We start from the raw sequence: 15,754 nt of genomic DNA on the forward strand, positions 1-15,754 counted from the left end.
TTTGCACTTGCTTTTCCGGTTCCTTTTGCTTTTCGCCACAACACAATTGTCCTTATGCCTGCTTATGTCCTGCTGCCTGCAGCCTGCTGTCTGCTTTCTACTTCTCGACTACTTTCTCCACAAATACATTTATATGTATGCGCTTTTGGGGCGGCTTTATGGGCTTGGTGGTTGTCTGCTTTTGTGGCTTTTGCTGCAGCTGGCAACTGTCCAGCAGCTCTAAATGTTGCCAACTGATTTCCGCTTAAATGTTGTACATGAATTTAACAGAGAGAAAGCAACATATACATATATTTCGCTATTGTTTTTGTACAAAAGTGTGGCAAAAAGCATCTAAATATTTCAGCATATATAATTTGCATACATTTTATGAATATTCAACAAAAAGTAACAAAATAATTTGTGGTTTCTAAATGTATTTTATTGCCAATAAAATTGATCAATGTTTTGCCTAATGCATTTGAGGATATTTTTTTTTTGTGCATGTGCCTAATATACATTTAAATGAAAAAATTAATTATTTATCAATCGATTTCATATTTGTTCTTTTCAATTTATTTTCCAACTATTTTCACTGTAGACTTTAAATAATAATTCGACTAGAGCAATTTCCGTTGAGTTTTGTGGATAAGTAAACAGTTTTTGCCATTCAATATTCAATATTTGCAAGTGTCACAATAAATTCGCAATTAATTTTCCGCATTATTTTGTTTATCTCATCACCGTAATTAAGTTCAGGGTTAAACAGAGCTATGCGGATGAGCAAATACATTGATTTGTATTTGCATTAATCATAGCAACAATGCACACAACAATTATGCAAACATCAATTTGCAATAACAATTCACTTTTCCATTCTAATAAAAATGCAAATAAATATAATTAAAAATGTCATTTAAATTTCTTAAAGTTTTCTGGCAAATATTATGCAACTTTCTTGCTGAGCTTTTATTAGTTTTGTCGATTAAATTTCAAGTTGATACAAATTTAATTTTTACTTCAATTAAATACTTTTCTTTGGACTTTTGCAAGTGGCATGAAATTTAAATTAAAGTGAACTGCAAAGTAGTTACTGCTTTAGTTAGAAATCATGCCAAACTTAGAAATGATGCCCATGTAAACTTTTTTATGATAATTTTAGAACAACTCTTGTACTCTTTACTCTTTACTTGTAGATTATTGGAATAAAAAATGTAAAACATGCTGCATGTCTGTTGTGATGTACAAATTTGCATATTATTATAAATGTCCTGTAAATTTGTGCTCAAAAAACAACTGGCAGCTGTGACAACAAACTTTTGCCGTTCGACAGTTGAAAGCCTTTCATTCAGCAACTACCACATCAACAGGCTGTAGCTATGCTTAAAGTTTTCCACACCAAGTTGTCAAGCTAGTTGCTGAGTATGTTTTGTGGAAAACTCAGATACAGAGCTTATTGCATGTCTTTGATTCTATTAATAAAGTTTGCTTATAACAAAAAGTAGCTTAGTGTGTGAACTGTGTGTAAATAAAATATTTATTAAATTTTCGTATGGTCTTTTTGGTATATGAAAACTCTTAAATTTCAATGGCAACAGTCAGAAGTTTTTTAAAGTTAAATTGTGCACTTTTTTCAATTTGGCATATTTTTTCAACCACTTTTTTATTTTTATGCGTTGGTTGGTTGTTCGAACTATTGTCGTCCGTTGGCTGACATTCATAAGCCACACATGTCGCAAATACAGGACGTTCATAAAGGACACAACAATTGCAGAGCGTTTTTTTTTGGCCGACATGAAATTATTAAAAAAATTGCTATTGAAATAAATTTAATGCACTTGTTGTTGTTAAATATTAAAAATGTATTTTTCCCTACCTAATTGCAATATTTTGCCATAATATTCGATGCGTTTTTCTCTTTTACTCTTTACTTTTGCTTCATATTTAAGCCGCACAGATCTGTTAATTTGTTCACTACTTTTATACCCGCTAGCCATAGAGTAGAAGGGTATTATAACTTTGTGCATGCAGGTAATATATGTAAGAGGCAGAAGAGTTATTTCCAAACCTATAAAGTATATATATTATTGATCAGCGTCAACAGTCGAGACGATATAGCCATGTCCGTCTGTCCACTCTGTTTAGTTTATAGCGGGTATCTCACATTCTAACACACTCGACAGTAGCTTTCTTACTTATTTAAGTCTATTTTGCTCATAAGCTAAACAATATTTCGCATTAAATTTAACAGTGAATATAATTAATTTTGAAATTGATTTTTATACAAAACACAACTATGAAGTAACAACGATTGAATTACAAGAATGTTTAGGTAAATGAACTCAACTTAAATTTTGATGGGCATTTTTGGTGAAATATCATTTCCTGTTGGATAGAGCGCTATAGTATAATGCTGTAGGAAACTCAATGTGCAATGTGTAGTGGTTGTTGTCAGTCAGCCATCATCATGTTGAGCACTAATGAAACGCCGTGGCGTGTAAACAAATATCAACAGCCAGTTCATCGTAACAATGACTTCCCGTCGTCAAACTGCAGTTCATGGTGTTGGCCACAAAATTGCATTTGCTTTTTGGCCCAAGAATTTACGCGACCCAAAAGCCAAAAGCCAAACACATACACACACATTCATAGAAGTGATAAATGAACTTTCAGTATACTGCTGTTGTTGAGTTTACAGTTTTAATTAAATTCTAGTCGGATTAAAAGTATTACACATTTTTTCTCCTCCACGTCTGGTAATTATTTATTACTCTTTTGCTGGCTTGACATTCAACTCGCATTTTTCATGCAGTCAATTAATATAATTTGTTTTGCTATCGAATATCCTGCAAACTCCATTGCAATTTAATACACACATCTCCGAGGAATCGAAAAGGTTACAAAAACCAAGAGTAAATTGTGCACTTAATCTGTGAACCCGATTTTGCTTTGATTTCAACTTCAGACTGTCATTTGTATTGCCTAATTCAGCGTGTAACCAAAGTCATTAGGCATCGACTTGGCTTTTCGCATAGAATGCCGACTAAGGGATCAATTCGTTTTTGGGGAATGAATTAAATGGCATTAAATGGAATTGTGTTGAACGGTCCCAACACAATCTCATACATATTTGAATCAAATCCTCTTTGAGTCCAGGCGCCCCTTAGTTATTATGCTGATTATGTTCACACATTGTGTGTCCCTTATGCCGGCCATCAAGTTTAGCCAAACACATAAAAAAAAGATAGAAATGCAATTCATTTATTCGGAGGTTTGTAGTAATTAACAATTAATTTCGTGTAATTTATTGCATTATTCTGCAGAGTTGTTAAACTCATTAATATGTATCTGTGGCCATCGAAAGCCTCTCTTCTCAGCTCCAGCTTCAGTTTCAGCTTAAGCATTCAATTTACCTGCTCGTGTATCTGTAACTGATTGCTGATGTGATTAACGTTGCTTGTCGTGCTTGTCAATTCCGTGGCAATGTTGAGCTATGCGTTAATTAACTTTCAATTACGCTGCGAATTCCAAAATGCATGTCAGTCATCTCGCAGCCAAGTATCTGACTGTTATTAAGAGACCAAAGATAGAGAGAGAGAGAACTCTGAGAGCTCTGGCTTACTGAAAGACCCAGCAAGCAAAGCATTTGCGGAAATGTGCCCGCTAAATCTTTTTTGCTCTTTTGGTTTTTCCATTTTCATGGCATTTTCCTTAGCACGACATGCACTGCATTTACAGACAGTGGCGCCTTGGCCATCGTTCTGGTCTTTTGCTGCAGTTTTGCCTGCCTTTATCCTTTATGCAATTTGTCTTACACGCTCCTTTTGTAGCCTTTTTACGAGTCGCTTCGAGTCTGCCACTTTGAGTGGCTGGCTGGCTGGCGGTTATAAGATATGCCTGGCCTCACGTCGACTGCATTTTAAGTTGCGCACTTTGTATGTTCGCCTTTTGCCTTTGATGTGTCTTAAAGTTTGCCAAAGTCAGGCGGTGGTATGCATATTAAATTTACAGGCCTACAAACTATTCTCACCACATATGAGTATTTGACCTTTGCATTATTATTTTTGGTTTTGTCAGCCAATCAATGCTATGTATTATGATCACCTAGCTAACACCATTTTAAGCTGCTGTCTTTTCAAGTCAAGTAAGTAAGCTTAATCACAGTAAATTGCTTTTATTATTTAATAGTGAAAAAATGTTGTGGAAACCTTTTTCACATACGACTTCTAGAAATGTAGTTGTTATACATAAAATACCAAAAAATGTTCTATTTTTGAACTCGGCTATTTTTCTTCTTGGGCTTCGACTTTGGCACTTCCTTTGAATCAATGGACTTCACAGAATCCTTGCTCTCTCCAGTATGAGATTCAGTTTGTAGCGAGGCATCTAACTCCCCAGACTCGCAGCTGCTGATAGAAATTTGACTGCCATCCGAGGGCATGCCATCATCTTGCTGCAGGGAATTCATCAATCCCTTGTTCATCGAAGCTCCATAGAAGTGATCTTTGTAATGCATTATTTTGCCGTCATTCACCTCCGCAAGAAGAATGCTGTGAAGCAATTGCTTGGACTCATCACTGCATTTAGAACCGCAAAACTTGGATCGGAGCACACTGTAGCTGACCGGCTCTAAAGTGTTAACAATATACTTAACGACTTCATCAGCCTTAATATTATTCGACATTTTTGTTATTTAAAAAATGCACAAATAACTAAAATTTAGTTCAAAATGTTTACAAAAATTAAAACACTGTAAAATGATATGTGCTCGAGTCGAAATGTAAAATGTGAATGAGAAAATTGTGTAAAAAAATTGTAAAGTATCAGATACTAAAGACAGATTGCTATAGCAAAGCAGACTATATTAAAAACTTATTTTTAGAAGTTTGAAATAATTCTTTTCTTTCTTTCAAATTACATCTCCTAGAATCTTCCAAGACGTTAATATATTTATATTTATTTACATTAAGGTCCATATGACATCAAGCTTTGGTTAAACATGACGCACTCGCAGTTCAGTCGAAGAGTGTCCTTAAAGTGCACAAGATCCATTCACAGCGTTCCCTGACTGCGGTATTACAGTTTGAATGCTACACAAAAAGTTAAGTTAAGGAATTTTCTCGAAATCAGCTGACTGAATTCGAAAGAAAAACACACGTTGTGCATCACGTAAATTGAGTGCATCGTGTCGTCTTGAAGGCAACAACATGATACGTGCTCATTTCTGGCTGTTCCCCCTGGCAATCGTGTTGCGTTTTACACTGCCCAACACACACACACACACTTACATACATACATACATACATATGTAACTTTCAAAGCATAATCATTAAGGCGACAGGGAAAAATGCTGCAGAAAGTTAACTCGATACTTGATGCCGCGGAAAATCTGTGTGTGAGGCTGCCACAACAGCCATCATCATCTTGATCATCATCATTCATGATTGGCATACCGCACACGTACTGAACAACGAAAGAAATAAAGCTAGCATACTTTTATGCGCTCGTCCACTCCCACATGGCTTCGAGTAATTGAATTCAAGTACAAGTTGCCAAGAAATTCTATTGCATTTTAATGAAAATTTTTTGGCATCTGCAGCTAAGCAAAGTTTCTTATGCTCAACTTGTGACTACAACTGCGCAGACATGTGTATAAATAAATATACATAAACTTGGCAACTGATGCATCGACGACAATTCGAACAGCACAAGCTTATGCTCTGGTTCCTGTTCTACTTTCACCAGGGTAAGCAAAGGGACACAGCAAAGTTGTCAGTGGCAACAACAGCTATTGAAGTGTGCTTTAGAATGGCTAAAAGTGCCTGACTTTACCTGCGAATATGTATAAATATTTCGCTCACACTTATGCGTTAAGCAGTTGCCATTCCTCAGAATTAAATATTTTAAATGAAGCCTAAGTTGCACCAAGTGTATTGCATATTTTGGTTTTGAACTTCACATGGCTTCAAGCCATAATAAAATATAATTGACTGTTGCAGCTTAAAAAGCATATACTTAAAAGTCATAATACTACAAAACGTAAACAATCAATTTGAAGCCTTCGTAATTGCATTAAAATAAATTACTCAATTAAAACTTTTGTGCACACACATTTGGAAGCAAGTTTCTTCTAGTATAGCATACATAATAATTTAAGCCGCATTTTTAACTCAATTTAAAGTGACACAAAAATACATAACTTGTGAAACAGATATCTGAATTTATGCCATATGAGTTGAAATTTCTGGCATATGCAGACTGAATTTATAATTATTCTTCTACGCAGAATGTGTGTCACTGTGGCAAATATAAAACCAGAATAAAAACCACAATTTTGCTATAAAAAAAAAGAAAAACAAAACAGGAAGAAGTAGCAAAACGCTGTTCTCAAATGAGACTATAAAATGTTTGTTGTTATTATTGTTGTTGTGTATTGTCAAGTTTTTGTGACGTGCCTCAATTAAGCGAGTAATTCATGAATTTTAATCGAGCGTATGAAAAGCTTTTCTAGTCTCGACACACTCACAAATACCCTGCACTCCAATTGTAGTCGGCATTTTGTCTAGTTTAACTGATATGGCCATTTTTATCATCTGTTGTCTAGGGGTATGATAATAAGCGGAATTGATATGAACAAATATGAGTTCACTGAAGTGTGTGAGGAGTGACAATTTGAATCTGAATGTGACTGTTTGCATATGTATTTGTCTGTCGCCTCATGCTTTCAATATTTCCATCGCATATAAAAATATCATGAACTTTTTTGTCTCACTCTCTTGCTCTTGGCAGCTCGATTCGTATTTTTGTCTTTTGTTTGTGCGAAATAAAATCACACACAAATTCATGCTTGTCGCACATAATTTTCATGTGCTGCTGTCGAAAATATATTTGTTGCTCTGATGACTGTCATTAGACATGAATGAGCAGCCCAATTTTCTGGCACCTTTCACGTGGTTATAATTCAGCTCTGCTATATAAATATAATCTCTATATATGTATGAAAAGATAAATGTAATTTATACACAAGTATGTGAATCACAATAATTTGTTCCTTATGATTTTTGCGAGTAGTCGTAAATTACTTTTAAATGTCTCTGCTAACACATTAAACTCTCACAAAAGTGCATTCGAGAATCATTTGGGGTACGCTTAAAATGTGCTCAGGCAATCAGCGCTGAAAAGTATGCAACAAATCGTTGGAAAATGTATTGAGGCAGCAAAAGACCACAGAAATATATATGGTAAACGAGTTTGTTAATGGGAGTTGCCTTGAAAATAAGTACTCAATACTCGATACCTTTATGGGTTTCACATGCAATTACTAATTAGATTCATGCTTGATTACATACTATATTTACGATACCATCACATGGGCATAATAAGTATAAATACTCGGAATGCACTCAAGTATATGATATGTTTCACTTCTGCCACAAAATATTTGCATTTTCATCAGCAATGCAATGTTTGATAAATAATCACTCAGAACTGAAGCAAAGGGAATGAGGTCACAAATTTGTCTGATTGCAAGTATCCTCTTGGCTGTCATCTGCCTTGTTGAATCTTTCCAGTTAATTAGCAAATTTAAAAACCAAAATGAAATGCTTGAAAGTTTCATTGAGTGCAAAAAGAAACGAGAAAATGGAAAAATTAATAAACATTCTACTAGTAAATATAGTAGATCGGTAAATATAGTAGATAGTCAAGCTCAGAGCTGACGGCAGTCGGCATTAATTAATTTCATCTAATAAAGTTGTAAAATAAGTCTTGTTGGTTTCTGCCCAACCGCATATCGAAATACTAGTTACTATTGGCAGCAATATTTACTTGCTTTCACACATATTTGTGGAAGACCTGCCAACACACACAGGCACACACCCATTCGGTGAAATTACTTTGGTAACCTCAGGAAGTTGCCAGCAGCGGCAAGCAATGACCAGGTCGGACAGCTGAATGATTGCTTCTAGCATTTTGCTGTCCAACTCCATCTTGCCGTGCTTGTATCTTTTATATTTACCCACTGGGCGCATCGCATCCCTCGGCAGGAAAAAAGGAAATAATTTTACCCAGAAACCAGAACTCAATAGGGGAATAAGCAGAGAGGCTGTTGTGTCCTCTTCTACTATATTCTTTCACAGGTAACTGACCACTGTCGCTTCATCCATTTTTGCTGAAGCTGTCGTGACTGTCAGTTGGCTGTCAGGAGATTCTCGTTGTCCTTGCACCTTTGCACAGACCAGTCCTAAACCTATTTCCTCGTATAAATCATTTAACAAACGCCCACAACTCCTGGATTGCAGCTGGTTGTAATATAAAGCAACTGAGGTGCGGTAAATTTGAGGAGACTATTCTACTCTCTATGCGGCTGTTGTTTTTGCTGCTTTTTGTTGGAAAAGCAATTGTTCCTTTATGCTGCCATTGAGCATTGAGTATTAATACTTAAGTTGAGAAAAAGAACTTGAAACACTTGCAATTGAATTGCAATTCAGAGTAAAATATTTTTAGCACATTATTTTCTTTTACCAGTTTTTACATTTTTAATTTAAAATAAATTAATCAATAACTTATAAATCAGCTTAATAAATTGTTAGCATTCTATAGAGTGCTCCTCAGGCAACACTTGTGTTCACTCTGCAGCTCAAAAAGGATAACGTATTCAGTCGAGTGACAGCTGTGTGGTAAAACTAATCTAAATATCATAATCAGCTAGCCACTGAGCCTCTAAAGCCATGTTGTCCCTGGGAAATGAAAGCAAATCTGTGACAAATAAAATACTCATATGTGACAGATGACCAAAAAAATGAATAAGTTTGCCACATCTGTTACGTAATTTACATAAAGGGCTGTTCTTTTCTTTTTTTTTTTCTTTTTTTGTTTATTGCTAGCTATCGGTATCATAAAATATTTATTAAAGTCTTTTGGGCTAACAATAAATTACTAGAAATTTGCATAACGAGAAATACAATAATGTTTTTGCCTAAACTTGTCATACAATCATTTCACTGATTATTTAACATCAACTCGCATGATTCCAGCAAAATTAAACATTATTTCATTGTCAGATTTGAGCGTGACAAGTTGTGGAGTTTGTGGAACCCCAAAACGAAAAGGCAGCACCTTTTATGGGGCGTCTCATTTGGGGAAGTTAACGACAAGGACTCTTTAGCCTGTCAAAGATTATCAGCTCCACTTCAAATTATTGTGATGGCCATGTTTTTGTCGACGTCTTCGTCGTTGCTGTCACCCTCGAGCCAACCCGCCAAATTATGAGCTGTACTTGAGCGACAAACAAGACAATGGAAGCATAGCTTGATGCTAAAATTGGGTAGATGGAGATGGAGATGGAGATGGAGATGGAGATGGAGATGGAGAAGAGAAGAAGAGAGAATGAGTTTTGCCAGATTCTCTGAAACAAAGGCAACGTTTATCAATTTGGTGTTTGCCTTTTCACTTGTGGGTTTTATCTTCGCTTGCCACGCTGAGCATTTTTGCTTAGCTTTATGGTCAATTTTATTCTTGCTGCTTTCGCTTTTCACTTATTTTTTGTTCTTCCTTCTTCTTCTTGTGCTACTTTTGCCTTGTCTTGCACTGCACATTGAGCTTTGCTTATTTTCAAAATATTTTCCATTCCCTGTTTGATGCTATCGTTTCGTTTCATTTTGCATCAATTGTACAATGCTCTGAGTGTCAGATCTAAAATCAATTTCCTTCTCATTGCGATTCCATTTTAACTTAACCAATGCAAATTTAAGTTGAAATTTAAAAGATACGTTTTGCGTAAAGTGCAAAATTAAAGGTATTTATTAAACTCTAGTTAATCCATGGTGTGTTCATATTTAATGATAATTTATGAGCTTTGCAAAAATGTTTTCTCAACTATTCTTTGCTGGGTTTTAACACACACTTTTTCCAGGCAAATGTCTGCAACCTTCAGCCAATGACAGTCAACCTTCAGACTGAAAAATACTCGTACTTAACACAGACTAACACAAATTACACATACATTATGCAAATGCAGAGCGGCAAAACTTTTTAGCTGTCTCCGAGTGCAATTTAATGACGATAAGGCAAAAAAAAGGCAGAGTGCAATTTGAATTTAATGTGTGCGGCGAGATAGAAAATTAAATTATGCTCGTTCTAGAGAGCAAAAAGGTCATCGCTGCAAGCAAAACACAAAAGTTAATTCTACACAAATTTAATGAGCAATTTTTTGATTTAATTTAATTTAAAAATGTTTGGTATGTTGAATACCGGATTTACTTTGCCACATTTGCAGTCTGATTACAGCCATTCATATTCTCTTTGTGTTAAGCTTTATCTGCATTAATAAAATTAAATTGATACAAGCCAATATTTTATATCCCCGAATGATTTTATAAATTATGCAAATCAAAAGGGAGAACACCATTTAGAATTATAGCACGTTCACTGAGCGTATACGTGATGCGGTTATTCAAACATCAAGCAATCAATCCTTTTTTTCCAGCGACATAAAACTGAAACTACACAAGCTTTCAGCAAATTTTTCTCACAAATATTGTGCAGAGGTTTAATATCCACATTTATCTCTTGTGCGGCTAAAACTATAACAAATCGCCAATGCTGCAGAGCAACAATAAATTATTTCCATTTCGACAGGCTGAAGCCTTTGATTATAATATGATTTGCTTTGCCACGGGAGTTGTTTGTGCAAACGAAATAAAAATATCAGTCAACACAATTAATAGACAAATAAAAAAGAAATACGACGTTCGCATAATTTTATAAGATTTATTTGAAAAACTAATAGAAATTATTTGCCATAATTTATGCAGACACACACTTAAAACTGTAGACTGCATTTCATTATATGATTTATATTATTTATGGGATTAAAGAGTCAATAACTCTCAGCGTTTATTTTGTTTCTCGCTCAATTAATGTTTTTGTTGGATTACCTGGACTATTGCATTTGATTGGATTTAGCAAAGAAGTAACTACCGTTGAGAATGAGAAAATAGCAAAACTTAGTTTGCTACAACCACCGCAGAGGCAGAGACATTCCCTTCCCCTCTCTTGGCTGGCTACTTAAGGAATCTCTTTGAATCCAAGTCTTGTGAATCAGTTGAAAATTGCAGTGCGTTCGTTGTACATGAAGAATGTGCTTAGCTTATTTCATAGTTTTGCCAAAGCCAAGAGAAACTTTCTGCAGCTCGACCGTACGGCAAATGCAAAAGAAGATAGATAAACTTGTCTGACCTGATGCTTACTCAATTTGCCGACTCACAGAACAGGTCATGCACTGTATGTGCAGTACAGAAGTAAGTTAATCTTAGATACATTCAAAGGTATCTTCAACTAATGCAAGCACTCTGGAAAAATATATATTATACAGGACATTCTAAATTATTTTCTAATATTTAATAAGCGATATACTACAAATATATTTTATAACATTGTGCCTGCGGGAAATGTACGTAACCGACTGAAGGATGCATTTCCTATATATAGTACAATATTGTATATTTTGCATTCTACGGTATATTTGAATATAGTACTATATTAATATACGAAACATAACATTTGCTATATTTTAAATATATTACTATATCAATATACCAAATATAGTATTTGGTATATTTCTAGTATTTTTGCGGTATACATTTGGTATATTTTAAAAACTGTTTTTTATTTTATTCAAAATGGGTAGCGGGTATCTCACAGTCGTGCTCAGTCGACTTGTTTATATTGATATGATACTATAGAAAGTGTATCACAACGTCAGCCAACTTTAAATGTCCTTAGATAACCAATTGTCCTGTTTAACAATAAACTATATCTATGCATCAAGCGTGGGGCAAACAAGAAAGTTAACATTAACTGACAGATAAACAAGCAAATTGACAGCATAATACAAATACCGGAGAATGGACGCAAAATAAAGTGAAGCCACCTGCTGGCAATGAACTGAGAATTGCAACTGTTATGTCAGACACACGACATTGTAAGCAGGGATCCAATGGGAAAATTGCCGTCCGTCTATCACGAAATTGACATTTATTATGCATATTTATTATATTTTGTTTACGACTATTTGTTAGAAGTCTTGAAATTTATGATGAGCTTTCAAGCAGTTAATATCTCAGTTCAAACTACGTGAAATACTCATAACCAATGCACTTTGGATGCCCATAAATTGTAATTAAAGCAAACAAAGGTATAACTGCAACCAGGCAACCATTGTGACACATGTGGCACATTTTCCTTGCTCCCGAAAAGCAGGTAACGAAGTTTTGCAAAAGAGACATATTTTTAAATTTTGTGTGTGTGGTGTGGAAAACGCTTCTGAGTTCAGTGCCCAAATAACAACAATAAATTGTCAACGTTTTGCGAAACAGGATAATGTCACACGAATTGTGAGTAGGAAAATGAGTGCTAATTAAGTCGTCACGTTAATTACTTGCTGACATTTAAGTGTCTTTCAACGTTTAACAAAATTAGCAACCAAGTAGTCGTTTGGCTACCCTGGAGCAAAGAAATAGTATACTATATACATACATACAGTCAGGCCAGTGGCAACAAGTTTGCTCTACATGAAAACTTTTGCTGACAGTTGACCACAGCCACATCAAGTAGCCGACTGGTTCGCCAGTATTAAGGGGAGAAGGACATACAAATACGCCAATAATCAATGCTGTAAGCTCAGTCGAGGACAACTTTAATAGTCTACTTTGCTCTTTAGTCAACTATTTCAACAATCTGTTTGACGCTTCGGGCGTAGGCTTTTTTCGCATTCCGTATTCAGTTGAGATGCATTGAAGCGTGTTATGAGGCCAGTTTTAATTGCAGCCAAGGTAAACTGTGCGTAACCAAGGCTACTTGACAGCTCCACCTTAATTGACCCAAGGAAGTGCTCTCTAATTGGTCTCCTCGAATTCAACTTCAATGTGAGCCACTCGAATAGAGTGTAGTGAAACTTTTCTAATTTCCTCAGTTGCCTTAACACATCAACATGGATATTAGTAGCAAATTTAGTACAAATGAATAACTTTGCTGGGGTGATGAATGACAGGGCTAAAGCTTTGTATTCTTCTAGCACTTTAATATACTGTGACAACACAGCTCGAAACTGTTTGCATTAGCAATTGTTTTATGAAAATTGATGATATGTTCGTATTGTTTTGCCATAAATTCACGCTGTCTGCACTAGAAAACTTTTTGTAATAATATAAGTGGAGTGGTGTCTAACAGCACTTTCCGAAATAATCACTATATAATGACACTTACTATGAGCGATAATTGCAATCACATATTACCACAGACAGAATCCGCCATTATTTTATAAAAGCTTTCAGGCTAAAATATCACTATTTAATTAAATATATTTCAAAATTTGCGTGTGTCGTTTAAAATAATGATTAGATGCACATAAATTGATACAAATTTTATAACCAAAGGGTTGTTAGTATTCAAACAAAATCGAATGAACGCCAATTTGCATAGCGGTTATGTAATCATGTCAATCAAAAACTAATTTATGAATTTAGTTAAATTGTTTATTCTATGCAAGTAAGAAAGCTACAGTCGAGTGTGATGGAATGTGAAATATCCGCTACCCACCATGAACAAAAGCAAAACAGTGCGGTATTAATTATAAAATAAACTAAATTAATATACATACCTTGATAATATTCAAAATATGCCAAAGGCTACATCTGGTATATTGATATATCACTACAAGTAATTTTTTAAATTATTTCAACAGTTTTTCGTTATTGTAAGTATTTTATTGATTTACGGGGCAGAAGTGGGCACCTCAAAAACTTGAAACAAACTTGATTTTTGTGCGATCATAACAAGACAACAAAATTATATCTATCTCTTATAGTCTCTGAGATCTAGGTGTTCATATGGACAGATGAACGGACAGACGGACAGACAGACATGGAAAAATCGTTTTGGATCAAGAATATATATAGTTTATAGAATCGAAGATGCACAAAGTTATAAAAAATCTAAATAGGAGTAACAATCGTATACGTGATATTTCAATCGTATACGTGATCAAAGCTTTTTTACTGCTACGACTTAACCTCACTTAAAGTAAATTCTGTAGGCCACGTTTAGCACTCCAATTTAAATGAAATGCATTCAACCAGCTGCAATTCGCATGCCTGTTTTACTCTACTCATGTGTGTGTGTGTGTTCACTTAAACAGCCAAGTACTTACTCCCATTTACATACTTCTTGTACTACTTTCGTGTTTACAAAGTGCCTCATTCGGTTTATTTTACAACAGGACTTTCGTGCTTCTTCAGCTTCACCGAAATATCCACTTAACATTTTCCTTGGCTGCAATTACGAGTTGCCCATTTTGAGCCCCAAAGGAAAACGAACACTCGGCAACAGCAACAAGAGCAGTAGCAGCAGCAGAAGTTAGTATCCTGTCCTGTATCCCATCCTGTGCCATCGTGCGCTGCCCTAAAGGCACACACATATTCTTAGCCCTACAACACACTCGTAGGTATAACAACATAATCCGCATATAAGGGCCTTGAACTAGGACACAATAAAAGACCATGCATCGGAGCAAAACTAAACAATTTCCATGCTACTTCGAGATAAGTGTGAGATATTCCACAGCTTGTGTACTCATTAGAGTCGCGTTAACATTCCGGGAGTTTTACTCCCGGTTTCCTTACATTACTTTAGTTGAATATCAAATAAAAAGCGCATTAAAATACAGGAAAGGAAAGAGTTTTCTTTTTGACGAATTTCACATAGTTTTCAAGCTTTTCAACTTTACTTACTGTCATTTTTCATAGTTTTACCTCAGTTGGACAGTTTAATCCAGTTAAAAATAGTTGTTGCCGCTTGTTTTCAGCTTGAGTACTGAAAAGTTGCTAACTTTATATTAGAGATATCCTGACCATCACGTTTTGCGAAGAACTTAGCACGTCTCTTTTTATATTCACAATCTCTAAAAGGTCGATATTAAGACAAACATAAGACCTCAGCAAAACTTCCATTTCCAATTTTCACCTCTGCCATTTAGTCTCCAACTATACTTCCCATTGTCGTGTCACATAATTGCCTTGCTCATTTCGTTTTATCCCATACTCGAAAGGCAACAAAGGCCCCAAGCTAATGAGTGACCCATGTATTTACTTGGACTGCAATCATTACGCACAGATGCCAAGAAGCCTGTCATTTGCTTAATGAGTACAATTTATAGAACAATATGTATAGATTAGTTAAATTTAAATCCCATATCCCTTCTGGGCCAGCTTGTGCTTGTCTGCTGATGCTTTTGTGGCTGTTGTGGCCTTTAAGATTTTCACATGAATCAACTTTAAGCGTAGACAACTGATAACCAACAATTAAATAAGGGAAAATATACAGGCACTTTGCTGTCTCGACCTCAAGGGAGAGGAGACACTTGCCAAATGATTCTCCTGACCACAAAGAAATGTGAATTAAATTTAAATGCTAGTTTGATTATATCACACAAGTACATACATGTGTGTTCCCATAACAATTTAAATTCCCGACAATGCTATAGCAAATATTATATTTTTTTTTTTTTGTTGTTTGTTATTTATATTGCATATTTTTTCCATCAAGCCTTTGTTTATTCATTTTGTTTTTTCTCTGGCATTCTTCTTGCAACTCTCAATGTGCATAGCGTGTTACGAATGTGTACGTGCGTGTCTGTGTGTGTGTGTGTATGTGTGTGTGCATGCGTCAGTTTGTTGTGCATGTATGCGTTGAATGTGTGCCAGGACGTCTGACTTTG

The 15,754-nt window shown here is 35.3% G+C and overlaps 1 long non-coding RNA gene across 1 annotated transcript; it reads left to right on the forward strand.

Moving 5' to 3' along the window:
• The first annotated feature begins 9,599 nt into the window (after positions 1-9,599).
• Positions 9,600-10,330, forward strand: LOC133850511 (uncharacterized). The gene is made up of 2 exons (XR_009895640.1): positions 9,600-9,775; positions 9,893-10,330. It is a non-coding gene; the product is annotated as an uncharacterized LOC133850511 (long non-coding RNA).
• Positions 10,331-15,754: the final 5,424 nt, after the last annotated feature.

Source organism: Drosophila sulfurigaster, chromosome 2L, assembly GCF_023558435.1.
Source record: "Drosophila sulfurigaster albostrigata strain 15112-1811.04 chromosome 2L, ASM2355843v2, whole genome shotgun sequence".
NCBI classification, from domain to species: Eukaryota; Metazoa; Arthropoda; class Insecta; order Diptera; family Drosophilidae; genus Drosophila; species Drosophila sulfurigaster.